Source organism: Pinus tabuliformis, chromosome J, assembly GCF_031772625.1.
Source record: "Pinus tabuliformis cultivar Carrire ecotype Pingquan chromosome J, CPIR1, whole genome shotgun sequence".
Taxonomy (NCBI): domain Eukaryota; kingdom Viridiplantae; phylum Streptophyta; class Pinopsida; order Pinales; family Pinaceae; genus Pinus; species Pinus tabuliformis.
Window position 1 is genome coordinate 1,211,084,923 of NC_142295.1, and position 26,420 is coordinate 1,211,111,342.

The 26,420-nt window shown below is 37.6% G+C and overlaps 1 pseudogene; it reads right to left on the minus strand.

Moving 5' to 3' along the window:
• Positions 1-5,067: 5,067 nt before the first annotated feature.
• On the minus strand, positions 5,068-14,976 carry LOC149231494 (protein IQ-DOMAIN 6-like; annotated as a pseudogene).
• Positions 14,977-26,420: the final 11,444 nt, after the last annotated feature.

The following is a 26,420-nucleotide window of genomic DNA, read 5'->3' on the forward strand; positions in this document are numbered from 1 at the left end:
GATCATCACCTGTCAAAATCAGATCATTGATATAAAGTACAATAATCAATAGCTTACCTTCTACCATGATGTGGTAGAGGTTCACATCTGCTTCACTCTTGGTCAAGCCCAACCCAGTGAAATAGTTGTCGATCCTCATATACCAAGCACGGGGTGCTTGCTTCAGCCCATACAATGCTCGCTTGAGCTGGCACACATGTGACTCACGATCGAAGGTCTCAAATCCCTTAGGTTGCTTAATGTATACCTCTTCCTTAATCTCCCCATTGAGGAAAGTTGTCTTCACATCCATCTGATGGATCTTCCAACCCATCTGAGATGATAGTGCTAGAATCGATCCGATCGATGAGTACCTTGGAATAGGAGAAAAAGTCTCATCATAGTCAATCCCCTCCACCTGTGAGAAGCCATGGGAAACAAACCTTACCTTGTGTTTCTCAATACTACCATCAGCTGCCTGCTTTACCTTATAAGCCATCGATAAGTAACCACTAACATGTCCCCCGGTCTAGGGACAACATCCCACACATTGTTCCACATGATAGAATCATACTCCTCTACCATCACACCCACCCAAATTGGCTGCTGCACTACCTCCTCAAAAGAAGAAGGCTTGGTTGCTACACACTCCCCAACCAAGGCCATGTAGCTAGTGTATATATCAAGAGATCTCCTTTGTCTGCACTAAGAGGATGGCTGCGCCACTTTCTTTCTCGCATATTGCATCAATCTGTCAGCTTTCCGTGAGTGTTTCCACCCATCTCTGGAAGACTCTCTAGCAGTGGTGATCTCCACTACTGGAATCTCTGCATGTGGTTGATCCACGTCATCAGGAGGCTCCTCCTCCTTAGGAACTAATAGTTCCTCATCATCACCATGCAACTTGAGCTCCTTCTCAAGTGACACTCGCATGGCTCGCTGCTCATCAAACTTCAGATCCCTACACACTACGGTCCTCTGACTGGCGGGCAGAAACACCCGATAGTTGTGAGGTGTATCCGTGTACCCCACAAGTATTCCCAACTCAGCTGTTGGGTCTAGCTTCTTCCGAGCAAATTTGGTCACATGATAGAAGACTGGTGATCCAAAGATGCGGAAGTGACTCACATCTTGTTGCTTCCCCGAAAAAGCCTCCAAAGGTGTCTTCATCCCCAAAATACGATGAGGACTTCTGTTCTAAATATACATTGTTGTATTGCATGCCTCAGCCCACAGATAAAGTGATAGGCCTTGGTCATGCAAGATCGCTCGAGTTGCTCCCAATATAGATCTATTCTTCCTTTCGTCCACCCCATTCTGTTGTGGGTTATGAGGTGCCGTGAGTTCCCGTTTAATTCCTTCTGAAGCACAGAAGTCCTTAAAATGTTGGGAAACATACTCTCCACCATTATCAGTTCGAAAGGCCTTTACTTTCATCCCTGATTATTTCTCTACCAAAGCTTTGAATTCACAAAACTTCAAGAAGGTTTGATCCTTCTTTTGAATGAAGTAGATCCAACATCTATGAGAAAAATCATCAACAAAAATAACATAGTACCTATGCTTCACGGTGGAAGCTGTAGAGAAAGTCCCACATAAATCTGAATGGACTCGCTCCATAACTGCTCCCGCTCTACTATCCCGATCATGAAAGGAAGCTTTTGCATACCTACCCAAAGTGCAACCTTTGCATGTGCTTGTTTGCTCCAGCTTTCACTTGGGTAATCCGGTAGAAATTTGTTGCATGATCTTCAAGGCCCCATGATGCAAGTGGCCCAGTCTCCTATGCCATAACTTGCCAATATCTTGGCCATGCACCACCTCTGCTTTGGAACTCAGTGCAACACAGTCTTCTACCTGTAACTTATAGATATTCTTAACTCGATTCCCTATCTGTTTGGTCTGTCTAGTGTCGATATGGCTTAGGAAAACCTTTCCAAAACTAAAGACTACATCATAGCCTTTATCCTCAAGCATAGTAATAGACACAAGATTATTTTTCAGCCCTGGTACATACATAACATTAGAAAGAGTGAGGGGAGAACCATGCTCCCTCTGAAACACAACCGTACCTTCACCTGAGATAGGGTACTTTCTGTCATCGCCCATCTCAATCTGTATCTGGAGATCCTCTCCTCCAAAAGTGCTGAAAAATATTCTTGTCACCTGGCATGTGGAAAGAGGCTCCACTATCTAAGTACCAAACACATCCCATGCTGGATGAAACAATGCATGCAATAAGCGATAAATCCATCTCAAACTGTGAAGCTAGTGCATCACCATCAGATTCCTTGGAGGAACCCTTCTTGGACTTCTTCTTTGGACAATTAGTAGCATAATGGCCCAACTCATGACAATGAAAGCATCTCACCTTTGACTTGTCAAACTTCTTCCCTCCTTTAGAAGAATTGGATCGGGATGCCTTCCCTTTCCCTTTCTTAGCTTTAGATGCTAAAGCCAAGTTCTCTTCATCATCATGTTTTGATGAAGATTCATCCCTGGTGCTCCGTCTGATCTCCTCCTGCATCAAATCCAACCATAGTCGTTCCCAATATGGTAGTTTGTCCCTTCGATTCATTGATTCCTAGTAGCTATGCTAGCTCTTAGGAAGGCCAAGGAGTGCTAGACCCACCATATCATCATCAGCTGCAGTGACCCCTACACTTGCAAGCTCATCCCTGCAGGTGGTGAGCTTGTTCAGGAACGTAGATATGGTGTCACCCTTTTCACACTTGATCTTGCGAAGTTTGTCCTTCAGTGCTAGCTTCCTCTGATCAATGCTATTCTGATATAAATCTTTCAATGTTTTCCATATTACATGTGGAGTCTCCTTCCCATGGAGGCTCGAGATTATGTGATCTCGAACTCCCTCCAGGATGATTCTCCTAGCTCTAGCCACACACTTCTTCCATTCCGCCAGTTGAGTAGCATCAGTAGGCTTAGGGACTTCTTGATCAATGAAGTCCTTAAGGCCATTATCTTCCAATACTGCCTCCATGCGATCCTTCCATGCTATGTAGTTTGAGCTGCCATCAAGGGCATACTCAAGCCTCAAACCATAGAAAGCCATTGGTGAAATGATGTGATAAGAACTTGAGATCTATATCCCGAATAATAAACTTCGAATTTCTCTTGCCTATATACAGTTCTTCCTTGATCACTTGTGCTCTGATACCATGTAGAAATTTCACCTGTAGATCAAACTGATATATGCAATGTATTAAATCATAATACTTGATCTAGTTCTACAAAACATTAAGCGGAAGCATAATCGATTTCATGAGCAACATCAAGCATAAACACATATAACTGATCAAGAGAAATAATCAACCATAACACAAGATATATCACTGGGGAAAGCACCAACATAAAACCCCCAACACTGTATTATCAATCAAGTGGAAATCATATACTCTCTGCAATCAGAAGATGAAGATCATAGACTCCCTAGGCCTCAATATATAAGCCACAAGTCCTCCAATCCCCTATTTCCTTAGGCAATTTTGATTGGGGTCCAATTACAAAACATATGTGAATTGGCCCCATATCATAATTGCTGTCAACCTCAGCTCCAACTACGCAATCCTTGAGTCAAAAAATACTTATTAGGATAACAATGATGTGGTACTTATTATGATAAAAGCCACGAAAACCATTTATATTAAAAATAATGTCGTATTGAAGAGACTATATGATTCAAACAAATACGTATTAGGATGACAATGATGTGGTACTTATTAGGATAACAATGATGTGGGAGCTTAAAATCTTGTAGAATCTGCTCTTCAGGTTTCCTCCAAATAAACCAACAAACGTGGATATTCTTCTGCAAGACAAGAAGCACAAATGGGTCACTGTCGTATTACCCAGACTAAAGGGTGAAGTTGTTGCATAAAGCGGTAAGTAAAACCCTATAACCCTACAACCGGATAATTAGTTTAAAATATCCAAATCCCTTACATAAGGATGAAGGGAAGTCGTCCTGTCATCAAGATTAAAAGGTGCAGCTCCTCAATAAAGAACCATTATTGAACATCGACGATATCCCTAAGAATTCGAACAATCAATGTCAAGTTATACAACGAAAGGCTTGGGCTAAGTATGTGGGATGCCAGAAAATGAATAAAAATACGAGTTGATCAATCAATATAACGTTATTACAAATAAACCAATTATATCACATTCCTACACAAATAAGAATCATCCTCAAGCAAGCCTAATTATAGGCATTTCTGAGTAAATACCCGAAAAATGTCATGGATTGCTGAACATCTCTCTTAAATTATATCTTTTTTGGTACTTGTTTCCCAACATCACTTTTTTTATAGTGAAATTACGGGAATCTGAAGAGGGGGCACATTTGTGTTCAAATCAAAAATTCATTGCTTATATAGAAGCATCAGCTAATATATGGAAAGACTGGAGGGATAACTAAGAACCTAAGAATGCTAACACCAAAATACAATTATTTAGCTTGGATGAACTACAATTGACCATAAGATCATTACAATTGTATTATAAAGTTCAAAAAAATGTAGAAAGAAAACATATAAGCATTAGATATATATATAGAATCTCATTCCAACTTGAAATCTTTACACAGTATTAAACTGGGCAAGAAGCCCAATAACGTCATTATTAAAGAAATCCCATCTCAAATCACTAACTTAAAGTGTACACACTCCTTACTCATATAGTACCATCAATATGCCTATAGGAATATAGCCGAGAATGTTTTGATATATCCCAGTTATTTTTGTTTGGCTTCTGTAAAGAAATACTCCCATTATGCCTTGAATCTGCAAGGCCAGCTAAGATAACAACCAGAAGCTTAGTTGAAAATTCATGCTCTTTTGCTTCTGCTATAGATTTATTTTTTTTCCCTTAAACACAATTCTCCAGTAAGTGGCTTCCTCAAAGACTCAAATGCAATCCAGCTGACCATGTCTCCAATCACCAGATCAAACCAAACTTTTAGCTCCTCACAGCCACCAACCAAGAAGCTAATCAACAGTTGAGCACTGTGGCTTTTGAACTCAAAATTTTACTCTCCACTTCTAAAGAGCATCTGACATAGTTCAGCTGGAAGCTGAAATCTTAATCTCTGCAGCTAAGTTGAACTTCTGTTCAAACATACAGAAGAATGCCCATGAAATGTTGGTCACTGTAGCTCAAACCATTCACAGCAGAGTTTTCAACCTTCAGCCACTAGTAGTGACAGGATAGAACTCTGAAACTTAGCATTGATAAAAGGGTTTTCGAGACTCTCCATAAGAACAGGAAGAAATCTCTCCACTCTTGGTAGATGATTTGTCAGATCTCAACATAGGTGGAATCAATTTGCAAGCATGTAGAGAAGAATCTGAACTGGCTGTGCTCTTCACTTCAGCATTATATGAAGAAACTTTCTTCTGCAATTGAAGATCATCATATGAGGGTCTTATCTTTGGAGCACTGGACGAGCATATTTTAGCCTTGGCAGACTCTGTAGAGTTCATGTAATTAGGCCTTCCCACACTCTCATCTGATGTCTGCAGAGTATTTCCAGATTTTGGAGTACATGATCCCCTTGAGATTGTTGAGCTCTCATCAGATTGGATATCAGAGCTAGGGTTTGAAGATGATCTACCAGTAGGATGACTGGAAACCGCTGAAGGTGGTTTTGCAGCAACACGAACACTAATATTGTTTCTGTGAACTTTAACTTTTCCTAGTTCATGAGATTTCCTCAGATTCTCTCCAGCATCATCATAGCTTTTGAGAGATTGAATTTCAAAATCATCCATTTGGGCTTGTTCCATGAGTCTATTCTCCCAAGGCTTTGCAGCTATCCAATGCTCTAACTATCTCCAACCCCAGCTATTTTTGTCTGGCTCAATTCTAGTGTAATTCATGTTTGTTTTCGAATTGCTTCTCCATTGCTGAAAAGAGATTCAACACCCATAAAAGTTACTAGTATATAAATTTCAAAATGTCAACCTAGCATCTACATTTAAGGTCTTGTGCAGAGGATTCTACCATAGCATTTAAAATCTGCCAGAAATAGAGTGTTCAATCAAGGACTTATACAAATGAATTTTCAAGTGACTTTTCTGCATTGAACATAGTTATGTACCTGATGGGAGAGAACATAAGCAATTTCTCTCTCACATTTGATTGCACCCTCTTGTCTCATTTGCAGTTTTGCACGAACTTCTTCAAGGGTTCCTTGACTATCATACCACCCCTCCTGAAACAAGCAATGCACTTCTAAAACAAAATGGATAATAGAGCCAGTTTTTTGCAAGTTAAAACATAAAATCTTTTTAGGTTATCAGAATTATTCTGGCAATTCCACATCACACAGATATTACTATTGTAGTATAAGTGATGGGATTGTTAGAAACTGAAATTTAGCATATCTAGAAATAAAGGGAAAGCAACTAGTAAGAAAAACCGAGATCATTTCAGAGCTATGATAAAGAAGTATCTATATGAGGTATGATCTAGTCCACTGCACAAGGGTTCTGAAAATCAATATGGCCAAGAAAAGTCTATAGAAAGGGCAGCTGCTTTTCTTCATGGGTAGTCCTGGTTTGGTGTCTGAGCACAGATCAGAACAGGGGCCTGAAGCGTTTGTGTAGGAAATTTTCATGATAAGAGTAAACATGATGATGATTAGGATTTGCTTGTGGTTTCGTATATATCTTAAACTACAGTTGACATATGGTAATCTGACACTCACAGGATTCGGCACTCCGACCTATTGTGTGGGTAGAGTAAGCTACTAAACCATAGTGGCCAGAGTGTTAAAATACCTCAGATTCTCGCAGTTTGTTTTGGCAAATTCGATGTTCATCAATCATTTTCTGCATAGCTAAGCCTTCAGTCGACATCCAAACATGGCGAGCTCTTACACGGGCCTGAACTCTAACAAGTGCTTGCATGCACCTCAAGGTAACTGCTACTTGTTTCCTTACCTGACGACCTCGAAACAATGCTTGTAATCTCACAAACCCTTTCAGCGCTCGCAGTGCCCTCCTGGCCTATAAAACCAAAACCAAAGCCAATGGATTGAACATAATCATCTCTCAAAACAACCAACCATACAATCTATAGAGGCTCGTGCATGAAGAATCGTTACCAAAAATCCTCAAAAAGCAGTCTGTATGCGAATGGCGGCCCATTCTTCTCTGAAAACCTTGAAGCCTTTAAGAGGAGCCCTCACAATAGTGGCCACTGCAGCATTATAAGCCTCTACAGCAACAGATATAACTTCAGATGTCTCCCCGTTTGAATTTACCCTCTTATGGAAACTTCCTTCATTTCTCCCCTCGAATTCATGGTCACCAGAAATTTTCCACAGGCCCCATTTTCTGGACTTTACATTGGTGAGCTTTTTCTGTGCATGTTACAGCAAAGTCAATAAGCTTGCTTCCGCTAAATGAATGAACTTAGAACAAGATTCCTACATAAATAATGACTAGAAAAACAATGAAGCAGCACAAAATACGGGTGAGATGCAATTTCCCAGGTAAGGAAATGCATTTGCTATTAGGGTCCATTGATAACCTAAGATGATGAGTAGGACTGCAAAAATTTACATGAGCAGAGTATGCAAAGGCCATGCTGTAAAAAGTTACATGAACAGAGTATGCAAAGGCAGTGCTGCAAAAAGTTACATGAACAGAGTATGCAAAGGTCGTGCATAGAGCATCTCCCACAAAGTAAGACATGAGAGAAGTACAAGAAGATATAAAGCATGAAAAATTTAAGAAATAAACAGGAAAAGATCATGAGAAAGAGAGTGGAAGCTGGCAGGAATGTCAAACAGCTACTCTCCTAGCAGACGAGGCCGAGAAGAAATTCGCAATAAAGCTCATATTGGTGTCTGATAGAGGTCGTTGAACCCTATGTATCTGATTAATAGCCTAAATGCTTTGGGTCACGAGAACTTTTTTGGTCTGAGACGTCTCAAATAGTGCAATATATGGATTTGTTTATATATAGTATCACTGAACGCATTAGGTGGTGACTGGTCCAATATGTGAAAGTACAAGATGGTTCCAGCTGAACCACAATGTACCATTCCCAACTTAGTCCATTTTAACAAATGAAAAAGGAAAAGCAATGAGCAGTGAAAAGATGGTGATAATGGGTTCTTCATAGTGCTTCTAATCTTAATTTAAATCCTAGAATACTATAACATATGAGTCATTTGATCAAATGACCACCCTATCCCAGAAAGGTTGTAGCTGGGAGAAGAAGATTAAAGTATAAGGGTTACTTTTCATAGAATGATATCACAGAATAAATCTCAGTAACAAAGAACAAGGGATGTTATGCTCTGTTACTCGTTGCAACGATCAGATGGGTTATTTCACAATAATATTACCGTGGGGGACCAAGTGTATGATAAAGCTTTATAGGGAACGGTTAGTAAGGTCCAGTATATGGTTTACAGGATGGAAGCCCTCTAATATGATATAAGTGGAATAATTAGATAATACCGTTAGGAAAAGCATCAGTTGGTCATGGGTTACTCTAACCAGTCAAAAAAAAAAGAGATAACCCTAAAAACAGAACAAAAGCAAAAGCAAGAAACCTAGCAACATAGGGAAAGGAAGTCTCAGGTTCGACAAATAACCTTGCGTAAGTGGTTCCGTCTTCCTCGACCGTCCATCTGGCTTCTTCTACACAGAGACCTTAAGAACCGATGCAGGGCAAAACTACCAACAATCCTCCTCCTGGCCCTCGTCCTGTAGAAAAAGCTCGTGTAGCAAAGGCATTCTCCCTCGGCCATCATTTGCAGCGAACGGGCTATCTGTGTGCGCACGACGGACTAGCTAGGTAGACAGACGGGCTGGATTGTTTTTAATTAATTTTTTAACTAATAACTGTTTTTTAATGTTTTCTTTGGACAACAGATAATTGTTGAATCGTCTAACAATAAATGTGACGGTTAAGATTAAGACAAAAAGGCATTTAGGGGAGTTCATTTCAGAAGGAAACGCCTTACGGCGTAATTATACTATTTTATAGAATATGTTAAATAAGAAATATACAATAATTTACTTTATATTTACATATATAACAAAAGATATTCAAAGTTATTCTTAAAATTAATAAATATATACTTAAAATAATTAAAAAGATAAAATAGTTTTAAAAAATAATAGTTTTAATAAGAAATTATATTACTAAAAATTACATGTTTTTACACTGGCTCAAAATTACAAGATTATATTGTTTTTAATTTTGGTTAATCATTTTTGAAGTTTATTAAATTTATATATATATATATTAAATTGGATATTTTGAAAATTGAATAATATTTTTAAATTTTTTTATAGTAAATTATTTTTTTCTAATTGATTGATGATTAATTTTATGAGATTTTAAATTGAATTGTGAGATATACAAATTATATTTAAAAATAAATTTCTATTCACCAAGTTTTATAATAATAATTATTATTGTTATCTTTGTACAACACAAGACCATGTGAATAACTGCCCAACATAATGTAAGTAAATATTTGTGCCATATAAATGGTTGCCCACTATAATTTCAAAAAATAGTTTCATTAAAAAATAGATAAAAACCAGAAAAATTTATTGTTATTATTATTTGATCTTTTATTTTATTATAAAATTATTAACATTAAACGGGCCTTGAGTATGCCCTAAAACTGCTTCTGCTTGGCTAAGAGCTCGTCTTCCTCAGACGTAAGGAAACAGGTTAACGGCCCAAGACCCGGAGGCATCTGGCAGGAGTGAAACCCTGCGCCCTTATGGACCACCAGCGGGTTATTTCAGGTGGCGTGGTTTTCCTTGATAACAGTGATGTGTCAACTAGTTGGTTTGACAAACTAAGTTTGATAGATTTTTCCACCTTTTGAAAAAAAAAAAAAAAAAAAAAAAAATTAAAATTATTAACATTAATATTAAAGTAATATGCTGAAATAGTTGAAGAATTTTATGTCATTAAAGTTATAAACTATTTGATAACAACAGAAGAAACTAAATTTTCCACTTGGGAAAAAATTAAACCACTCCTACAAAATGATAGTGACAACCTCGGGAATAACACATTGAGAGCGACAACCTCGGCAATATCCATTACTCATGGAATCATCCAACTTATAGTGTTTGAAGGGAGTCTCATTGTCAAACTTATGATAATGCAGACCCCATTTGAACTCTGGGATGCTTCAGTGAGTGGGCTACATGTGACCAATGATTGAATTTGACGATGACATGTTTATTAGGATATTTCAATATATTTCAATTTTGATCAAGAAAATTAATTTCAAATCCCAATTTTGTGTCATTAATATGCATGTTAATTAGTTTGAAATTCCAATTCTAGTTATCAGTTATGTTTACTGGTGTGTTATTGAAATTTAAGAAGAGAATGTTTAAAAAGAATAAAGGTGGAATATTGCAGAAAGAATGAAGGGAGAAGCCGCATTTTAAGTTTAAATGAAATTTATTAAAAATTATTAGATGTATAAATGAAATTTATTAAAAAATATTATATTTATATATTATGTTAGATAATTTTAGAACGTAGGATTTTGTAATTCATAATTTATGTAAAATATTTTTCAAAGAAATGAAAAAATAGTTTTAGAGTAGACACATTTTAAACCACTTACTGTAGTTGATAATGTTAGATATTATTATACATTCCCAAATGTGAGGTTATATTATTTTAGTTTTTTTCAAAAAAACTTTGTCTTCTATTAAAACCAAAAATTACAATAAATATTTTATAATGTTTTTCAGAAATTTATATTAAAATAAATTTTTGAAAATAAAAAATTATTTTTTAATTTTTTATAAATAAAATTTCTAATTTTTGATTGGTTGTTGACAATTTTTATGTGGTTTAAAATACATTTACCAGGAAAAAAATAATTTAAAAATAATAAAATAATAATAATTACACGTAGCAAAATTTTAACGGCTTTGTGTTGTTTGAAACAATTGTCATTTATGCACGCAGAATATACATGCATATCTCCATATTTGGAAATGCAAAAGCTATGTGGTACCAACTACATCTAAAGTTTCTTGATCGAAGTGAAATTATTGGGTGGATTGGAAAGGATATATACATCTGCGTCAAAACGGGTATGATTTGGTTGTGGTTAGTTTTCAAGAAAGATTTTATAATTCCATGCATTAAAGGAAGAGAGAGCATAAGAGGGAATTACACATTTGAGTGAGTTTGACGTGTACTAATTTTTTGAAACCTAAATAAACCTTATGCTAGTCCTTAGGGGCATAGTGTCACGCCCCTACACCAGTGGTGTCTTTCAACAACACATAGGCGGGGTGCGGCACCGCCAAACTCTTTCGTTTCCCACTACTTAACCTTACAGACTAGTCCTACTCAACACTTAGTCAAGTTTTCTCAGGTGTTCGTAATGCAGCAGAAATAACATTACTTCAATTATCTTCTTTATCATGCAGCGAAATCATAAACATCAAAATACACAATGTATGCACATTTACATGGGAGGGGAAACTAACTAGTAAGTTTGCCCAATAATATATAAAGTCTGCAATTTTACTTTACAATTACAATGTTTTACAAAGTGGTGCATCCTTCTAAAATCGGCCTGCACAAGTTACCCAAGTTACACGACAGTCGTGCACCAGTCGAGTAGCACGTGCCCGTCGCACTATTTCCTTCTGCTCTTCGCACCGAACTTTCTGCATTGAACTATCACCAACAGCGGCCCCTACCTACACTGTTCATCCAAACCATGTCGCAACTTGCCCATCGTCATGTCCAATGTAGTGAACTCCTACCCATTGCACCGGTCTGCCGCACTACGGCCCAACTCTCCTGCACGATAGTCACACTACTCAAAAACCCCAAATTTTGTGTTCACAAAATCTTCCAACCTTAACTGCAACGTTTTGCCACTTCACTCGAGTTCACCAACCCAGGGCAGGTGCATGGCCCACCCTGCCTGTCGTGTGCGGACGCCCTGCAGAACTCCTCTTGCGACCCAAACTCTTACCCAACCTGCGACCCAACTATATTTAAATCGTCCTTTGCCCTTCGGTTGGTTTATAGTTGTGGATATGTGTTATGTTGTTTGGCACTTCGATGATTCATTGATGTCTCAAATGAGTGGAACTCATCATTAATATATATGTTCCATTCCAATACTCCATGAATCACCGCATCTGTTGGTTTTCCCATGGGTCGGCTCGTCCACATGTCCAACTAACTTTTCCGCTCCACATGACACACCCTCTCGTAATTCTCCATAATCGAGCCAACCCATCGTTTTTTCTTTCTTGACTCAGCCGACCTGTCCACCTGGTGACTCATTCACCCAGGCGCATGACTCGTCATGTCCGTGTCATCCATCCACTATATTTGGTTGCTTATCTCGTTGACCAGACACTCGCCCATCATGGCGTGCTCACCCACCCGTTACCTTTAACCGATCGTTATACATGTGCGCACTTTTAACTAATTATGGTGCCTCATTTAACTGAATTTCTTCTTCCAAGTCGCCTTTAACCGAACACCCCCACCCGATTCACCTTTAACCGAACACGTGCGCCTGTCGCACATCATGGGTGCACCTACACTATGACTTTGGTTTTTCGACTCCCTTGGGTACTCCCAACTCAAAGTCTTGACATCCTCCCCCACTTTAAAAAGGTTCTTGCCCTCAACAACACCATCTTGAAAAACTCCATCACCAAGACCAAAATGTCGCAAAGTGTCACTAGCTCCAACATCCAATGTCCATGCTGCCCAACTCCTCGCTCCCATCGCATGAACCTCCACCAAGGCTCATGACTTCATGTACGGGTAAATCTCCTCAATCCATGGTCATCAACCATAATCGTCGCAATCCTCCATGCTTCTCCATTTGTGGAAGGTTGTTCCCTCCAACTCAGCTACATGTTATCACTGCAACACATATCGTGCTAATCCACCATGTATCATTATCATCTAAACCTCTACCATGATATTCCAACCCAACACAATACATCTCGGTAAAACCTCGACATATCTTAGACATAGATCAATAGAAGTCATAATTGCTTGCTTTGTGATGAGTGGAGCCACCTTTCGACCTCCATCCTTCTTTCCTTCATGGCTCTTGCAACAAAGTTAATCATCCTCTTCTCTGAATCGGCCCTTGGTCTTGGGCTTAAGGTCATGTGTCATTTTTTTTAAGTTCGGGGAGGTTGGGGCTAAGCCCTGGCCCCTGGCCCCGCCCCTGGTCCTTTTGGGCGCAGTGACTAGGGTTGGGGACTAGCCCTCGGCCCCTTACCATATATCTACCCCAACTAAAGCATAAATAATGTTTGGGTGGGTCCTTTTAACAAGGCCCACCCATAACACATTGGTTATGGTGGATTTCAGTAGGCGTGAGGTGTTGTCTTCAAATCCCACGAAATAAAATTTGGATTCTTAACATATTTTTGGTGGCCCCATGTTGCCATGTGGTGGCCTCTGGTTGGGCCATGTGGCAGCCTATGGTTGGCCACTCAACAACCAATCAAATGAAACCTAATAAAAATTTGCCACTGCAGCACCAATAAAAACTTGACAATTGGTGAGCTGCCATTGATATTTTTGAAACCTAGTTAGCATACCATGTCAGCAATACAAACTGTTGACGTGGCAAACCTGCACAAATTTTTTCATGTTTCCCAAAACGATCAGGACGTGATAAATTTTTCATACGACCTTCGTTTGATGCACCATTTGCGCCATTGGAATAATGGCGACCCGTACTACGCAGTGTTTCTATCAACAATGAATTTTGAGACAATAAAAATTTGAGCCTTTTAGGATCCATCTCGATCACACCTCCCCACAAAAATGACTTTTGGTCTCCAAAAGTCTTATAGATAGAATTCAGACTCATTACAGAAATTCCCCAAACTTTATTTGAATTATCTACAATCAAAAGAAACGCTATGTCGCAAAATAGTGATTTATACATGCACCACTTTACAAAATGCCCAGTTGTGGGGAAAAACGACATGTGCTTTACAAAGATATTTACAACATTCAACTAGAAAAGTAGTTCACCCATTTCTTACCCAACCAAGTGAATGAACCCTCTACTTGAACTTTTTCTTCTTCTTGAGTCGCTTCATGCATGGTCGCAACTTCCACCACTTTTTCCTTTGTTGCTTCCTCTTTAGGTGCTTGCATGTCTTGCTTGCCCTTCTTAGGATGAAGTTGTGAATGCAATTTTCAGCACTTATCGACCCTATGCCCACTGATATTACAATGGTTGCATAATTTTTTTTGCTTTCTACTTGATGATATTGTCTTCAAACTTAGAAGATAGTCTTTCTTCCCTGTTCCATTCCCACATTCAAGCAACTCTTTCCTTTGCTGAAACTTCTTCACACTATGGTTAGGTGAATGACAGAAAGTGCATGGAACCATATTCCATAAAAATTTATTCAATTGATCATGTGGCTCAAAATCAAAGAAACTATTTGAGTGAGGCTTATACCTTCCCTTGTTATCCTTTGAACCATGCTTCTTACGCGAGGAACTTGAATGGCGAGAAGAACTTGTCTTAGTCTCTTCTTCAACTTGCTCATCTCTCTTTGGAGAGGTCTTGCATTTCATGTCCTCCTTTTGCTTTAGAAACCAAGATGGTACCAATTCCGGATGCAAATCCCAACAATTTGCCTCGTCATGTCCTCTCTTATGACAAAAAGAACATGATACCCAAGAGATATCACTGGAAGACCATTCTCCCTTTTCAACATAGCCCAAAACTTCATATCGAGGTCTCTCCTTTGCCTCAATTGGATGGATAATTCCCTGATTGTTCACTCCAATGCCTCCTCCCTTGTAACCCATCTTGGACAAGAGCTTTTTTCCTATGCCTTTGCTATGCTTCTCAAAGGCTGCAAAAGAGCTTAAATCAACATTTTCATGTAAAGAAACTGCATGAAAATGCTTACCATTTTCCTCATCTTTCGACTGAGGGACAAAGATGTTCATAAACTCTTTCCTAATTCTTCAGGTGTCCTTTTGGACTATTGGTCTTTCTTCTTTCAACTCCTTGAACTTTGGTGTTGATAGAACCTCATCCTCATCATCATGCGGACAAAAGGTGCAGACTTTTCCATATTCCTTCTCTAAGGGGCTTTCTGCACTAGCTTCTTGTGGGTACTCATCCAACAATTCCTCCTTCTTCTCTGCCCTAGATGAAGCGGTGGAGGATGCTTCAAGGAAACATCCTTGTGTCCCTAGTACATAGGAGGCATCCTCCATTTGACAAAAGCACATATACCTATATCCTCTTGACAAGAGCCATAGGTTGCATTATTTCCATGTCTACAAGCTTTCTTAGTATTGGAGGGACTCTTTGTTGCTCTGGTAGTAGAGCATTCATCAGTTTGTTCCTCCAAAACATTCTGTAACATGAGGTGCATCTTTTGCTTCTCTTCCTCAATAGTTTCAAGTAATATTTTGAGCTTCATGTTCTTTTGTTGGAGAAATGCAATAATGTCCTACAAATCTTGGAGACTATCATGCTTTAAACTCATGCCCATGCTTGCAATCTGGTCAACTTTGTGCTCTGATACCAACTTGATCTGAAAATGGAAAAAGTGAATTCTTCCTTTCTTTCCAAACTCAAATAAAATAAAACTAAGGATCATGTCAACACTTTGCAAGCATGAAAAATGGGCCTTGAAACAACTGATGAACAAAAAAGAGCAAAACAAAGGATTTGTTAACGGATTTCACCCCTCCTGGGCTACATCTTCGGGCCTGTCAACATGGCTAGACCACTCATATATTCAGTATCAATGGAGTAAATAAAAACTTGTTGCAAATAAATATGTGGCTACTACCCTCTTGGGTAACGTTGTCCTACAAATAACTCTCACAATGACATCAACTCAAAGCATCTCCTATAACGATGACAAAACTCCAACTGAAATGAGCTAAAACAAGCATGTGAACACCTCAATTCCACATTGAAGTACATACACAAAACGTCATAATAAAAGAAGTTGAACCTGAGTTGAACCCTATCGGTTAAAACTATTGTAGTAGCCTTTTTAAATTGAGAATACCCCTACAAGGTCTTCTACATGTCCAAATAGCCTCTAGAACTGCTTCCAAACTCTGATTGATCCATATACCTTTAGTCCTAAACCTACAAAAAAACGTTATATGTGTGCTCTAATCATAAAACAGAGGTTACCAACGGATTCAAAACATCCAAAAACCCTAGGCATCCTCTTTCTAAGCTCAATTTGGATAAAAAATCCAAAAATTATGAACTTCCCAAGTTTTGCTGCTAGTGGACCCACAAATTCGCCAAATCCGGCCAACTGTCCTAAAATTTTGTCCCATTTTTTGCTAACAGGAAAAAACTTGGCGTAATTCCAATGCAATTTGTGGGATGATTATATTCGCTATTAACTCATGTGCATGCCCTCCTGGCCACATGGCCACTCCACGTGACCTGGGGCTAGCCCCTGCAATTTAGCTCCCTTTGAAGCGACCCTTGGTCTTGGGCTTAAGGTCACATGGCATTTGTTATAAGATCGGGGTTAGCCCCTTGGTCCTGCCCCTGGTCCTTTTGGGCATGGTGACCGAGGTTGGGGGCTAGCCCTTGGTCCCTTACCATATATTTACCCCAACTAAAGTTTAAATAATGTTTGGGTGGGTCCTTTTAACGAAGCCCACCCATAACATGTTGGTTATGGTGGAGTTTAGTAGGTGTGAGGTGCTGTGTTCAAATCCCCCGAAGTAAAAGTCGAATTCTTAAAAAAAATTGGTGGCCCCATGTTGTCATGTGGTGACCTCTAGTTGGGCCACGTGGCAGCCTGTGGTTGGCCACTCAACAACCAATCAATTGTAACCCAATAAAAATTCGCCACTTTAGCACCAATAAAAACTTGACAAGTGGCAAGCTGCAATTGGTCTTTTTTAAACCCATTCATGTGCCAAATCACCAGGTCTAATCAGCATGCCACGTCAGCAATACGGACCGCTAACTGGGCAGACCTACACAAAATTTTGTTTGTTTCCCAAAACGATCAAAATGCGATAACTTTTTCATACGACGTCCATTTGACACGCCATTTGCACCGTTGGAATCGTGGCAAATGAGAACTACGCAATGGTGCTATCAACAATGAATTTTGTGATAGTAAAATTTTGATCCTTTTAGGATCCATATAGATCAAGTAAGCTCCATTTTTTTCAATGTACCCAATCTCAACTTCTTCTATCACAACGGGTTTATGACCAAGAAAGTCACTCTTGATCCCTTCCTCAAGATCCTTGACTTTATCCTGCAACTTGGCATGTTTCTCCTTTAAGTGAACTCATTCATCCATGAGTTCTTAGAGTCTACAGTTGCTCTGTTGTATCCTATCGTCAAGTTCCTCAAGTTCAGCAAACCTTCTATGAATATTGTTCAAGCCCTTCCGCACATCCACTATTCCATCCCCAATGTGCCCCAAGTGTTCCCACTCTTGCACAAGATCTTTATAGTGTTATTTCCTCTTGTCCTTCCAATAAACTGTCATGTCTTCAAGCTTTTGAACAGTTCTTATGTCTGTCATCTCTCATCATTTAGCTTGGTCCAAGCTTGTTGCCTTTCCCCTGCTTAACTTCCTAATGCTGCACTACGACCAACTACAAAGTGCCAAGCTTCAATGCCAACCGCTTGTCATATTCTTGCTTCAATATTCAATCAGCTCGGCTCACCCTAAACCAATATTTGATACCACCTGTCATGCCCCTACGCCAATGGTGTCTTCCAACCACACATAGGTGAGGTGCGGCACCAGTAAACTCTTTTGTTTCCCACTTCTTAAGTTTACGAACTATGCCTACTCAACACTTAGTCAAATTTTCTCAAGTGTTCATAATGCATCGAAAATAAAATTACTTTAATTATCTTCTTTATCATGCAAAAAAATCATAAACATCAAAATACACAGTGTATGCAAATTTACGTGGGAGGGGAAACTCCCTAGAAAGTCTGCTAAATAATATATAAAGTCTACAATTTTACTTTACAATTATAATGTTTTACAAAGTGGTGCAGCCTTCTAAAATTGACCTGCATGAGTTACGCAAGTCACATGGCAGTCTTGCACCAGTCATGTAGCACGTTCCTGTCGCACTGCTACCTTTTTCCCATCCCACCAAACTATACGTATTAAATTGTCACCAACAGCATCCCTTGCCTGCAATGTTCACCCGAACTGTGTCGCAATCTACATGTTGTCGTGTCCGACGTAGTGAACTCCTACCCCTTGCACCGGTTTGTCGCACTGTTGCCTAACTCTCCTGCATGGTAGTCACACTACTCGGAAACCCCAAATTTCGTGTTCATAAAATTGTCCAACTTGAACTGTGGTGTTATGTCACTTCACTCGAGTTCAGTCGCCCAGTGTGGGCACATGGCCCAATCTACCTGTCATGTGCAAAAACCCTGTGGAACTTACCTTGTGACCTGAACTCTTACCCAACTTGCGACCTGACTGTATTTAACTCATCCTTCACCCATTAGTTGGTTTGTAGTTGCGGTTATATGTTATGTTGTTCTGCACTTTTGTTATCCGATGATGTCCCAAATGAGTGGCACTCATTGCTAATATGTATGGTCCATGTCAATACTCCATGAACTGTCGCGTCTATGAGTTTGCCCATGGGTCAGCCCGTCCACACGTCCAATCGACTTGTCCGCTCCACATGATACGCCCTTTCGTAATTCTCCATAACCGAGCCCACCCGTCGTATTTTGATGTCTGACTCGACCGACTTGTCCACCCGGTGACTTGTTCACTTGGGCACCCGACTCATCATGTTTGTGTCGTCCATCTGCTATACTTGGTTGGTCATCTCGTTGGGCGGGCGCCCACCTATAATGGCGTACCCGCTACATGCGCTCGCCCACTCGTCACCTTTAATCGACCATTATACATGTGTGTGCCTTTAACTGACGATGGGGTCGCATTTTATTGAAGTCTTCTTCCAAGTCGCCTTTAACCGAATGCCTCCACCTAAGTTGCCTTTAACCGAATGCCTCCACCTGAGACGCTTTTAACCGAACACAGGCATATGTCACACATCATGGGCGCACCCACACTATGACTTTAGTTATTCAACTTCCTTGGATGCTCCCAACTCGAAGCCCTGACACATAACATTTTGAAAGATGTGGAATTAATTGTGAAGAAATGTAAGTGAATGTGGAACTCATTTTTTAATATTTTAAAGGCATTGCATTGGAAATGTTTTAGAATATTATTTTTATTTTGCAGATATTAAAAATTTGTATTACTTAAATCAGAGAATGTATATGTATAGAAAAACGTGAATTTGTTATCTATTTACTAAATTCTTGACCAAATACGTACACAATCTCTAACCCTGTGTCTTTGACAATCTATTATATGAACAATTAAGTTTTTTTTTAATTTAAATAAAATTTGATATATATAAATTCTTAATCTAGTGGTAAATTAAAAAATATTATCTTTCAAAAAAATATTAAAAGAAATAATAATTATTATATTAAACTTTTTATATAATTTTTAATATTATATTAATTTAAAATTTTATTAAAGTATATTTAATTTATATATATATATATATATATATATATATATATATAATTTATCAATAAAATTATTATTATTATTTAAAATTATATAATAGTATTTTTTAATTTTAAAAAAAAATATGAAATAAAATTAATTTAAATTTATAAGATGAAATAAGTTATATGTGGAAATTAATTTAAATTCATAAAATGAAATAAGTTATATATCTATATATATGAATTGATTGAAAAATATAAGTTATATATCTATATATGAATTGATTGGAAAATTATATGATGATGATGGTGGTGGTTAACGTCCACTGAGACCAAATTGGTCTATCGGACCTATAATTTTCTTAGTTTCTAATTGTCTGGTTCCTCGTCTTTCTTGGCGAGATTGGTGTTGTAGCTTTCTTTTTTTTCTCCACGGTCTTCCAACTTTCTTTATCTTGCATCTCCTTCATCTCTTATGGTTCTTGGGACATTGGTGTCTTAGCTTCTCGGTCTATTGTGTTTGTCCTTTTGAAGATATTCGGAGAAGTTTGGTCTAGGAGATCTGCTTTGCTGTTAAATGAAGATTTCTTTTGTGCGGTATTCGAATCCTCATAACTGTTGATGCTTGAGGGGTTGTCGAGTTCACTCTTTTGTTGTTGGACGGGGTTTTCCCCCTGCATGTCTTGAGAGTTGTTTCTTTCTTGCCCGATTTCTTTTGATTCAGAGTTTTCTCGAGAGTGTTCTTCTTTGATGACAGTGTAGTGTTCCTTTTGTGCTCCCTCCCACCATGTAGATATGTGGTGATTTTTCCTAGCTGAATTTATCTGGGAGGCTTTTGGGCAATTTTTGGCTAGGTGGCCTGTCTCATATGAATTGATTGAAAAACATAGTATGAAGGTACAATTGAAGCAAGAATAGACACGTGACATAAATTGAAAATGTAATAGGGCACATCAACCTTCGTTAAATTAAATCACTGGACTTGGTTTTGTCCACGTCCTCTTTGAAGAATGTGATATCATGATGAGGTTTGTAAATGAAACCTTATTTGCTTATCACATGAAACTATTCTAAATCACACGTGTCCATCGCATCGATTAATCGTGGATCGGATCCCAATTTGGAATCTAATATATAGAGAAGACTTAAAGGGATGGGTGGTCAATGTGTATTGTTTTATAAGAAATTTATTTTTTAATTACCTTCCTCGTCATATTTTAAAAATATTAATAATAATAATATTCATTTTTAAGGTCACAGCCAAGTCAGACATCAAATTGGTGTATGAGACCCTCTTGTTTCTGGGACAAGGGACCCACTTTCATGCAGCGATTTGACTGCTAAGTCTACGAAGGCACACATACTCTAACCCCCGCTGGTTTTGAACCTATGACCTCTTAGGAGGAAACACATGCTCTTAACCATTAGGCCCACTCAAGGTTATTGTTTTAAAAAGGGGCAAAGAGATACCAATAAGTTTATTGAATTGAAAAAGTTGTATTTAGGTTTACAAATAATAATTAATATATTAAATTCAAGTTTTTTATTGTATTTTTATTTGTAATATATATATATGATTGAGTAAAATTTAGTGACATGTATATCGTATGTTTTTATTTAGTTAATTTTAGTATCTAAGGGTTTGATCTATAGGGTTATGATTATGAACAAAGTTTGTACTGTCAACCATATTTGTCAATTAATATGGGACTAAAATACATTAAACAAGCCCTATAACAAATTGTTTGCATTTCAGGTGTTATTGTTTTTCTATCTGTAATATCCTTACCGTTGTTTTTTCAAAAGGTGCATAGATTGCAGACCAAAAGACATGTATATATGACTTTTTGGAGCAAGATTTAGGTTTATATATACATATGCAACAATTTTTGAAAAGTTTTGAACCAACCTATAGATAGATCTAGGATGAATGACATTAGTTTATGTTTGATTTGATTCGAAACAATAGGTGGGCTAACTTGAGATAGCCCTAGTCAAAGCTAACCTTTTTGTTATGTAGATTTGAACTTGAACCAACTCATTTTGTTTTAAATAGGAATGTGTAAGCCGAAATTGAACTGTTGATTTGAAGAATTTTGCATTTTGAATATGGGGATTATTATGTATCATCTTAAGGCCTGATTTGGAGGTCTGTCCCTCGTTTGGTGTTTGTTATGTGTGGGGTTAGTTGGCCTTAGAAAGTGGCATGGTCCACCTTGGATGATGAAAAGTCATGCATCAAATCTCAAGTTTGTTTTGCTATGATTTGATGAGATGGTTTTTTGGAGGTTATTTTAATAGATATGTACGCAAAATATGGGAAATGTCGGAGTTGTTGTGAACTCAATAATAAATTCTATGGCATTGATATTAATTGGGTTGGGATTCTTCATCATGCAATGAAGTGTGAAGCATCTAGATATCACTATGTTTTCAATGTTGATGTTTACATTCAACACGGTGATGGAGTTGAGGAGGTTTTCTACACAATGGATAAGGTTGTGAAAATATTATTTCACGAATTTGGAGACTATTTCCCTGGGGCAGGTGACATTCAAGACATTAAGTGCGGGAATTGGATGACATTATAATTATATGAACACAGTGTAAATGAATTATTTTCTTAACTGGAAACCCAACTTGCATATAGGTTATACAGAAGATCTGCAATTTCTTTGCCCTAGATTTTTGTTGAATTATTACAAACATCACTCCCAACATAACACAGTAACTCAAAGATCATAGTTCGGCATTCCATTATGTTTTGGATCACAGTAACAAATTTTGAATTCAATTTAACTTTTGAATAATATATTTTGTTATGGCTTTACAAAATTCAAAACTTTGGCCCAGTTACTATTGACAGTTATACAAAAGCCCATAAAACTCAATATATGTTGCATCTTGTTGCAAAATAAGGTCAAGGCCAATAATGCAAGAGGTAAATCATAAAAAATAATGAATAGCAACATTAAGAGTAAAATATGTATCAACAAGATTAAAGAGCTAGGGAAATTTGCCTAAAATCTATTATATTGTTCTATGAGTTACCCATTTATACAAGCATGGAAAATATAATGCAATAACCGCAACAATTGAATGTTTCACTACCCATGGCATGATACAAAAAGAACACTAAACTACATATATGAATCCCTTCCTCCTCATCATCAAAATCTCCCTCTCCCTCTTCATTTGCAGTTGCATCATGATATTGTTGATACTCAAAGACGAAGACCATCCTTGTGGTGTACCCAATCTAGGAGTGTAAAACAATAATACCTAATAATTACTTATTGAACTAACGTAATAAAAGTATTATATCATATAGTACTAACTATGAATCCAGTATGTTGGTTTGGGTTATGGTTTAACGTAAATTTGGAGTTCTTTCCCATGTGATGACCCATGTTAAAGCGGATGACCAAATATTTCTGAGGTGTGGGTCAGGTTAATGCAACACTATTTATTCTCTGCTAATGCAGAGAATTTGTGATTAGTGGTCGTTGATGCTAATGAGATCTTTGTGGATGAGGTCAGGTGTAACTCCTCGGTGAGTACAAAATATATACCACTCACTTACAGCGTCATAACCAAGGGTTTTCTTGTCATAAAACTCTTATCATATAGAGTTTAGCACCATCTTCAATTAAAAGGGGTTTATCCGACTTAAAGAAATTTAATATAAATTTTGAATGTTGGTCCACAACACTTACCATTACAAAAGTGATTGAAAAAAACAAAGATGATGAAAGTAATGATATTATTATGTTAAGTTGCTTTATAAAATATAAAATTCATAAATATAATATGTTTTATATTTACTAATATATTCTCTTAATATAAATAATTGTTTATGATAGTTATTTTCCATTGCTAAACACTAGATAGAAGTGTTCGATTACGGTAATTTAACTATCGCATGGTTTGTGGAGCATTCTTTATATTATATGTGGGTCCAACGTGAACACTCCTCAGCCATTATGGACAAGGTTTAATTTGCTTTGTAAAGATAGGCACAGTATTCAGAATAGGGAGGACATGTCACTGCAATCTGAAAACTCTTATGACCAACACTTCACCGAGATAACTTCCCCTCACCATGTGAACACTCAGTAGTACACGGTGACCTAGTACCGTTAGACGACGCATATGGGTATGAAGTATAAACGTGAGGCCTCACACAAACCAAATGGACCCGGAACTACATTATATATCCGACTTGAAAGCACTATAGTTCTTCATTAAATTATAGTACTTTATCATGAAAAGGAATTTTTCAGAGCAATGGATTTATTTTAAATTTTGGAGGAAATTTCATTTTTGATGGACTTTTTTTGAAAAATAGCATGGGCCCTCCAGATCCGTCTATCCTGCCTTTTGAAATTCACAGCTCGGGCAGTTCTCAATTTCTTGATACCTTTGTGCAATTTCACCAAAATCCAAAAAGCGATGACAGTAGCCATGAAGAGTCGTAGAGCTTCAGGATATCAAGCAATGACACGACAATATTTTCGATGTCAAAAAATATTTGCACCCATTTTGACCAATTCCAAGTTCATAGAAGCAATGTTGGTGATAACCACGGAACCACAACCTACTCAATTCAGATGTCTAAGTAACTTGGCGGGTATGTCTATAAATATGCCATGGAACTTTGGAGTAAATATAGTGCACATATGTCAAGCGGAGAGGAGGGAGGTAAGTGTAAAAATTGTGCACAGGTGTCACACAAAGAGGAGAAGGGTAGATGAAAAGGTGAGGTGCATTGATTCAAAAGAAACGCCTATCGATGTAAATATGTTGTTTATTCCAGAGCATCAAAAGCATTAAACATTTCATTAGGATATGAGGTGGGATCCTAGAACTATGAAGCTAACTAAAATTTACTTAAATCTGTTTGCACCAAATGATTACACCTCGTGGTTGGTGTCACGATTGGCACTGGGTAGGGAGGCAACAACATGCGTTGTCATCATTTTCTTCTTCATTGTTTTTATTTATTATATTTTAGAAAAATAAAAGAAGTAGGTTAACTATTACATACTGATGCTAGGGTGTAAAAAACATGCATTGTCATAATTGTTGTCTTCATTATGTTTATTTCTTATATTTCTAGAAAAATAATTGTAGTTTAACTGTTACTATGTGTTTAGGTTTTCTTAATATTTTTAAGTTAAATTTGCTTGAAATTTCTAAAACATTCACATTCAAAAATGGATTTTAAATAATAAGAAAACACAATTTGACCAACAGAAACTAAATAGTATAAGAATAAAAATGAAATTATTAATATCTAGTATATTTATTTATTTTTCAAAGGGAAAAAATCGATAATTTTATTTCAATTTTTTAAAAACAGTTAAAATCATTCAGTATGAGTTGCCTCACTACTCCGAAGCAAAAAAAACACTAAAATTAAAAAATACAAATGAAAATATTAAGTGATATAAAAATCACTTATTTTCCCTTTCTTTCCTTTCTTTTTTCTGGACCTTCTGCCATCTCCCTGTAAGAGGATCCACAAGAACCATTTCCAAGTCATTCATTGTTTTCTTTGGGGAGGTTCTTTGTCTGAATTGAAACTTTCCAAAGCATGAGCTCTCTTTGTGCCCACAGTCTCATCCTCTTTGGGTGCCGCATTTTTCTATTGATGTGATTCTTGGATCTCTTTTGTTTCTATACCATTCTGCTTGTGAATTGAATTCCCGACATGAACATAAGTACTCCCTTTTTCTTGGTTTCATGGATTCTCCATGATTTCCCCTTCCTCGTCCTCCAAGATGAAGGGTTCAAAAGGATGTCATCCTTTTGCTTTGCGGTCCTAAACCATTTTCTTTTTTGGGTTCTTTTTTTCCTAAGGGCTTGTGTCCCACAAATGTCTTGTTTGGTAACAAAAATGGCACCTGAATGTTGTATTTTCATAATCTAGAAGTTGATTCCACTGGAATGTTTTATTTTTCAGTTGAATGTGATCAAATAGCCCTTTACTTAGGTCTATTTCTACATATATTCTTGTGAAGGTAAATAACCCTTTCTCCATTCTTTCAGAATTTTCCTTTTTGAAAAACCCCAAAGTGTTTCTGATATCCTCGAGAGCCTTGTGATGCCAAAAAAGAAGGGTAATATTTGGTAGCCTCACCCACACTGGAATTGTTGAGACCATCATTGTTGTGGCATCAAAATTTGGGAACCAAGGGGTGATGAAAAGCCATGCATTTCCCAAAAATCAGGGTCCTTCTTTAAAAACTCTCTCTATATCTTCTTGGTTATCAAATTGAACAATGAAAAAATCTTACGAGTAAAGGTATGTGTCACAATTATTGGTCCAAGTTGTAAAAACCCTTTGATGTAGAGCATCTGACCTAAGCTAAAACCCGTTGAATCTACAAATCATTTCCCTGGAATTAAGAATAGAAAAAATTTGATTTACATTTGCTAGGTTAACCTCCATGGTGGGTGCTTCTTGTTGTTATTCAACAATGTAAGGCCCATGATTGTATTGTGGAAGATAGGATGGAGAAGAACCCATGCCTCGTGTTGCGTCCTTGTAGGAGATTAAACCTCCTAGATTTATGGAACCCAAAGCACCCCCTCCCAACCTTAAATTCAAGTTCTTAAAATTTTGTAATCCTGCAACTGAAATAGATCTTATAATTGCTTCCCTGCATAGAGAAGACGTTGTATATTTGAAGGAAAACCAAACCGGTTCTCTATATTCTACTTGAGATTCACAACTTGATCCAAGGTCGAGACCCAAAATAGGGAGGACTTCCCACTAAGGGTTTTAACAAAGATTTGAAATTCCTTCTCTATTCCAACTCTTTCGACCCTCCATTCAACTCAAATCGATAAGGATTTTTCTATTGGA